Genomic DNA, 8,370 nt, shown 5'->3' with positions numbered 1-8,370 from the left:
ATTAGACGTGAAAACCCACAGGAGAGAGGAGAGAGCGCTCCTTACTTACAGCCCTGTGAAATCTGTTTTATTTTTTTGCCAAATTCCTTTTTATTTTTTGACAGATTCTGCGTTTTCCGTTTTGAGTTTTTTCTAGATTTTGTTGGGGTTTCCATTTAATCATGTGTCCAGCAGTCATCCCGCCCGGGACAAACCTGCACTCTGACCGCAACGCCAAAGAGCCAGCCTCGATGGTATGGCAGTCAGAGCACATACTCATGTGTAGTGACGGCACTCTGTCAGGTACATAAACTGTAATCTACTTTAAATCGCCATGACACTTTGTTGATGTTTAGCAGAATGGGACATAAGCTATAATGGCACCCAAACTGAGACTGTCATTTCTCTAATTACTGACAATGCCAACACGTCACTGTCAAACCACCAGACATCAACAGCCATGATGACTACTGACAGCACAGCGCTTCTGCAATAACATGTCAATGACATGCTTATGTCAGTCTTATGCCGGTCTTATGATGAAGCGTTCAAATAAAGTGTTGCAGAAAGTTGAACATGAATAACCTTAATATAATATAATAACAACCTTTAGGGCATCTTTTATGAATTCCAGAGCAGATCTGGGGTAATTTATCAAGCTGCTATTTTAATTAGAGAAGTAGAAATCGCATGTCTGTGGTCAATAGGTTTATGGGCTGACTTTCTGAAGGTGACGGAGAAAGGCTATACCAGTCTGCACATGTTCATGTGTGTGTTCATGTGTGAGTGCGTGTGCGTGTGCGTGTGCGTGTGCGTGTGCGTATGCACTCACACAAGCATGCAGGATAAATGAGATTCGACAGAACACCTTTCCTGAGCTTTTATTGTTGTAAATCGACTCGATTTCGGTGTTCATGAAAGGTTAACACAAGTACTTTCTAACAGTTAATAACAGTGAGACCATAAAACACATGGAACAGATATGCATATGTGTTAGATGAAGACGCCGCCCCGGTCACCATGAGAAACAGTAGCGATTCATCACAGTACCGTCACAGTTCCACAGATCATTATGTTTATGTGTGTGTGTGTGTGTGTGTGTGTGTGTGTGTGTGTGTGTGTGTGTGCATGTGCGTGTGTGTGCTTGCATGCGTGTGTGCGTGCGTGAACCGTCACAGTTCCACAGATGATTATGTTCATGTGTGTGTGTGTGTGTGTGTGTGTATTTGTGTGTGTGTGTGTGTGTGTGTGTGTGTGTGTGTGTACATGTGTGTGTGTGTGTGTGTGCGTGTGCGTGTGCGTGTGTGTGTGCTTGCATGCGTGTGTGCGTGCGTGAACTGTCACAGTTCCACAGATGATTATACAGTGGGCTTAAGGAGAGATATGGAGCTTTAACACTACACACCGCCAGCTTCATGCGCACTCAGCCGTGGGCCATACACACCCTAGTCCTCAAATCAAATCAAACTTTATTTATATTGCGCATGTCATGCCAGGAGGTAACACAATGCGCCTCGCAGAAGGAATTGGGGGGGGGGGGGGGGGGGGTACTAACACTTGTATGAGACACAGAAAAACCATACCATCATGTAAGTGCAAACAAATTACAAAGAAGGCACACGTGTACAGCAGACCCACGACAGACCTCTGAGAACAGATCAATATTACAGTGAGCGTAGTATACTATTAAGACAAACATATTTAAAGAAAGGAAATGATGAGGAGAGAGGATTACTGTCAAATAGGACACACGTTTCTCCTAGGGTAAGCATAGCTAGTGAATGGCTTCACATTTACAGTAATAATGTACATGTATTCATTTGAGTGTTTTGGCCAAAGCAACACCAAAGCACAGGCCATGTGCGGTTATCTCTGGGAATCACACGCATTATTCCCGGAAGCGTTAACACTTTTCTCCGACACTCATCGCTAGAACCGAACTAGAACACCTCATTTCGAGTTCTAGGTGGCAGTTGTGGTTGTAGACTTTTTGCAGCATTTATCAGCACTACCACAGCTTTTAGAAAAGCCATTACTTGTAATTAGCAGCGTGACACAGGCGAGTGTCATGGCACGAGGCGCTGTGTCTATGTGTGTGTGTGTGTGTGTGTGTGTGTGTGTGTATGTGTGTGTGTGCACGAGGCGCTGTGTCTATGTGTATTTGCACTTGAAGAAAGAAGGGAAAATCACTAGCGGGTGTTAATGAAGTGCCCATGCTTGGACTATGAAGATAGTACACCGGAGCTCTTCTCCGAGCGGGTAATTGGATTGTGTCACGACCGCAGTCTTGAGTTGATTGTCTTTTTGTGTACCGAGATGATTGCCATGTTGCTTTTTTGCTTATTGCTCGAAAAATAGTGTTGTTAGCCCGCTTGCTAAACTCAGGATTAAGTTGATTAGAAGACTGTGAAGACTTCATTGCTTGTAAACAAAATATATCATAATTACCATGTCAACACTGTGTCAGCTGTAGATTTAGGAAATTGGTGGAAAAAGAGAAAATTAAATGTAAAAGCTCACAAGATAGTAAAACCAAAGTGCCTGGGCTAACAGAGAGGTATCCATTTCTCTTTCCTTTCTAGTGCCTCGGCCTTAAAGTGTCTTATCTACAAATTACTACAAAATGATTTACCAATTACTCTCCAGCGTGGTCATCTGAACTTGGTGGACAAGGCAACCTGTTGGTGACTCTCCCCATACCCTCTCTCACTTATCTTAAGGCCTTTTATTTAAGGTAGCAGTTTAGAGGAAAACCGTTTTAGATGAAACCGTACCACATTCTTCTACATGGCCTGAACGTGTCTGGGCCTGGTCTCCTGCTGTGGTACGGATCAGAACCGGTTCTGGGGCGGGTCTGGCCCAGAGGCAGCCGTCGTCGTGGGAACACCGGCAGGTGTTGCTCTCCTTGGGTGTAAATATGTGTCAGTCAAGGAGTAAACACCGGGGGTCTCACTGCTAGAAAGGGTTCCAGGTAATTACAATAAACTACAGTTAAGATAGACAGCACAGCACATTCACTGCACAGCACGCACGCACGCACACACACACACACACACACACACACACACACACACACACACACACACACACACACACACACACACACACACACACACACACACACACACACACCACACACACACACACACACACACACACACACACACACACACACACACACACACACACACACACACACACACTAAATAATTTGCTTTTTATACATGGTTTTTTAGGTTGTTATAAGGGTTGTTAATGTAGATGCACACACACACACACACACACACACTAAGAGACACTACCTCACTGACAAACACTGTACACTGTATTACTATATAAAACTATATACTATACTGCGTGTGTCTGTTGGTGTGTGTCTAATGAAGTGCGTGTGTGTGTGTAAGGGTCTTGTATACCCCATGCTGGTAGCGCTTTGATTAAGCCAAGCGGATGGCTCTTCCCACTCAGACTGCTGAGGCCCCGGACTGCAACTCCTCCGTAACAGAGCTAACAAACAGCAGGAGACTCTCTGACACCCCTCCAAGTTTACAATAATGGCTCTTAAACACCACACACACACGAAATACCACACACACATCGAATACACACACTACACACCACACACACACACACACACACTACCACATAACATTCCTACTCCCACAGATTGTGCACGTACACATATGCCCACACACCATAAGCCATTTTCACATTGTGTGGAACACTTTAAAGCTCAATATCTATTATTCACCCTGATTTCCACATGAAGTGTCAACTTAGAAGTGTGTGTGTGTGTGTGTGTGGTGTGTGTGTGGTGTTTGTATGTGGCTGATTGTATATTTAACTGTACATGTGTATATATGTCTCTGTGTGTGCTTACATAAGTGTGTGTGTGCTTTTTTTAATCCTGACATTTCTTTTTCTGCGCTGGCATTGTATACTTTGGGAACGGCAAGGCAAGTTTATTCATACAGCGCATTTCATACACAGAGGCAATGCAATGTGCTTTACATAAATAAAAGCAAAAGGAACGTCAATAGGAGAAATATAGACACGGCGCTTAAGAGGGCTAAACAGTACAGGGAGGAACATAAGAGCTGGGTCTGAACTGTGGTGAGATCGGAACCATTTCTGAGTTGACTGAAAAACACTTCCTCAATGATCCCAGCTATGAAAGGCAGATTTGAGACTAGTCTATAGTCTATAAAAGGCAGATTTGAGACTGGACTATGGTCTATAAAAGGAAAATTTGAGACGTCTATAGTCTATAAAAGGCAGATTTGAGACTGGACTATGGTCTATAAAAGGAAGATTTGAGACGTCTATAGTCTATAAAAGGCAGATTTGAGACTGGTCTATAATCTATAAAAGGCAGATTTGGTCTATAGTTGTCTGACACAGAGGTCTCATGAGTTCTCCTTTTTGAGTGTTTTAATGGCAGCTGTTTTAGTGACTTTGGGAAAGTGTCTAATAGCAGTGAGCCATTAACTATTTGCTGCAAATCAGTTTTTAAAATACAAATACTTAAAATCGTTTTAAAAAAAAATTGAATTAAACTCTGACACAGTCTACAAATCATCTCTCGATGGCCGTGGAGATCGCATGGTTTCATTGTTTGACGGTGCGGTGTTGATGGTCTGTCTGATAGTTTTGATTTTTTTTCACTAAAAGAAGCAGACAAATTCATACATTTCTGTGTGGAATTTCGTTTCTGGCCTATCTGTTTTGTAACCATGGCAGCCACGAGGAAAAGAGTGTTGTTGATGTTCCTGTTAATCATCTTAAAGTAGTGTGGCTGTCTAGCTCCGCAAAAGCTTTTTTTTTATAGTGGTCATAGTGGATTTTGAAGTTTAGTTTTCCTCCATTTGCGTTCTGCATCAGCTCTCGTACACTCTCTCTTTTCAGGGCTTTTACCGTCATGGTTTCTCCACGGTGCTCTCGTTTGCTGAGAGTTTTATTTAGTGTGTAGTGTGTGTGACGGGCTGATCTTATCGGGCACTGAGATAGCGCTGGTAAAGCCCTGTGCTCTTCTGCTTCACTCCTTCTGCATTTGCTCATCCCACTTCCCTCTGTCCTTCATAAACACACACACACACACACACACACACGTGCACACCCACACATGTAACACACACACACACACACACTCACACATTCGTGCACCACAAACATACCCAGCACACAAACACACACACACATGTACACACACTCACACGTGCACACACACACACATGTACACACACACACACACACACACCACTCGTGCACACACACACATACCCAGCACACAAACACACACACGCACACACATGCGAACACACACACACACACACATGTACACACACTCACACGTGCACACACACACACGTACACACACACACACTACACACACCACTTGTGCACACACACACATACCCAGCACACACACACACAGAACACACACACACACACAACACACAAACACACACTCCCGCATGCATACTCACACACTCACTGTTCAAAAGGTCAGGGTCACTTAGAAATGTCCTTGTTTTTGAAAGGAAAGCAAATGGAGGATTCTTGACAAAAGCAAAGATTATATACTATGTCAATCAAAAATCATTATTCCTAACCTTGTCAATGAGTGTATGTTCTTTTCATGTAGCTATATTTCCAAAAGTACCCATCCTTGACTATCAGAACATCAGAAATCAGCCTCTGAGAAGAAAATAGGACTTTGCTACGCTCTTGCTTTCATCCCCTCCCTTACATAGAACAGAACAGACGCTCTCCTCAGAAAAGCGTACAAGATTCATTTTTCCAATTAAATGTAAAAGAGCCAATAAAACTACAGGCTTTCACATTTGCCAAAGAGACATGTCAGTGGAGAATGGCAAAGTGCAATAAGGAGCAACTTCATCAGCAGAAGCAGAGAACACATCACAGCAGTGGCTTTAAACATGGCTATGCAAACAGTTCTCACAACAGTGGCTTTAGCATTTCTCTTTCATTTTAATCATGTAGCTTCAACACTATATTGTTATGCAGGCTTGATAGTCATGCACACACTGTGTGTATTCTCACACAGGTTGAGTTGAAAATATCGGAATGCCATATTGGTCACTGCAACTGGATCAATGTATTTAAATGTCACAGCCACTACGAACGATGCGCTCTGAATAAATTGATCACCATTCAGAAGCAGTGTTAATTTCGTTGACGAAAACTATGACGAAAAGTATTCGTTAACGACCTTTTTCCCGTGACTAAAACGAGACTAAGACGTGACGAAAATGGATCTTTATAAATAAAAACTATGACTAAATCTATTTTAACTTTCGTTGACGAGACGAGACGAGACGAAAATGTTGGTGGTTGACTAAGTCACAATTTTTTTTTTTTCTAAACTTGTATGCACATCATTGGTTGAATGTTGCCCGGTCCTGTATCTATCCCTCCTCCACTCCCTGAGATGGCCCAGACAGACATGCAAGTGACGCCCTAACAAACGTTATGATGGCTGAAGTTCAAGCACTCGGTACTGGAAGAAAAATAAGAATAGATATCTGGACAGTCTTTAATTATAACTTGACAGAAAATAAAACACAATGCACCGCAATAACCGGAGAGAAACCTTGTGGCTTCAAAATAGGTGGGAAGAACACAACAAGAGGCACCTGAAAGCGCACAAGACAACCCTGCCATTTATGCCAAGGTAAATTAGCTAGTAACTGTCAATGATAATTAGCTAATGTTAACTAGTTAGCAATAGAATATATTAGCCAACGTTAAGTTAACTTCAAAGGGGCAGTCGAGTGTATAGGTTGTGTCAGCTTTGATAACTAGCTTAGTCATTTTCGATTAAAACCTCCCGTTTGGCTTGGCACAATTGAGTTCCAAAACTTTTAGCTAAGCTAACGTTAGCTAACTATGAGGTAGCATAGCTAAGATATACTAGCTATCGAAAGCTAGCTAAGTTATACTAGCTATCGATTAACTAGCTATTAAACGCATTGCAGAAATGGACTATAGAAACAGGCCACGCATGACATTAATCAAGAAAAAAATAATTAATATGTGATTTGGTTTACATATCCTTGTCTATTTACGCAATTGTTATTATCATTGGGACTACTTTCAACTCTCAAACTATCCGTCTAGCTAAATATGTTGGTTATCAGATTGCACAGCAATTTCATATGGAGGATATGTGGTTGATTTAACTAAGGCCAGGTAGGCATAGTAGTTGTATTGTGTTATCACATCATTTGAATCTTCAAAATCTAGACTTGATATTCTCTTATATTTTAATGATAATACTTGTTTAATTAAGTATTGCCCTCAAAATTATTATTTACAATGAATTCCATTGGAATTCAGCTGTAGGCATATACTAGGAGATCTTGTATCTTAGAGACTAATTGCATCCACAGTTTAAGTACTGCAAGCTTGACTATTATGCAGTTGTAGACACAACACACAAGCGGTCCCCGGGCCTGAGAAGGGAAGGAAAGGAGTTTAATGTGGCTATAAGATGGACTTTTAAATGTGACTAAAACTAGACTAAAATGTAATGAGACTTCGTCAACTAAAACTAGACTAAAATGTTCTGAGTTTTCGTCGACGAAAACTAGACTAAAACTAAGGAGGATAAAAATGACTAAAAGTGACTAAAACTAATATGCATTTTCGTCTAAAGACTAAGACTAAAACTAAATCTAAAATAGCTGCCAAAATTAACACTGTTCAGAAGCAGTCATTACTGGACATATACATCTCGATGGAACCACGATGGAACCACTGAGCCCTTGAGCGTCCTCAATGTGGGGCGACAGTGGTACAGGAGGTAGAGAAGTCTAGTAATCAGAAGGTTGCTAGTTCGATTCCCTGTCGAAGCGTCCTTGAGCAAGACACTGAACCCCTAATTGCTCCTGATGTGCAGTGTGCCATCAGTGTAAATTGTAAAATGTGTATACATTGTAAGTCGCACATATGTAAGTCGCTTTGGATAAAAGCGTCTGCTAAATGACTAAATGTAAATGTCAATGCCTGACATACTCATGGTGGGAATACTAACAAACACATTATTGGCTAAACTAATATCGAAGGTTGATTGTTTCAGTGTTCTTGCAAAGGCTGATGGGAGAGCATTTAACAAGGAAGTGGTCATAGCGAGCTTCACCCTGAGGTCATTCACGTTGCCTCTGGGGAACTTGCTTCATTGATTTACGCCTATATTGCATGACTGAATTGGATAAGGTGAACACAGCGTCCAAATTAGCTGGTTCAACACAATAATTATCATGTTCAAAAGAAAAACAAGACTAGTCTGTGTAATTTAAATGAAATGTGTTTTAAATGTAGTAAATTTGACAACCATTTATTTCCCTATTTCCGAGCACCCTGCGGAGG

Source organism: Clupea harengus, chromosome 19 (genome assembly GCF_900700415.2).
Source record: "Clupea harengus chromosome 19, Ch_v2.0.2, whole genome shotgun sequence".
NCBI lineage: Eukaryota > Metazoa > Chordata > Actinopteri > Clupeiformes > Clupeidae > Clupea > Clupea harengus.
This window is presented reverse-complemented; position numbering follows the sequence as displayed.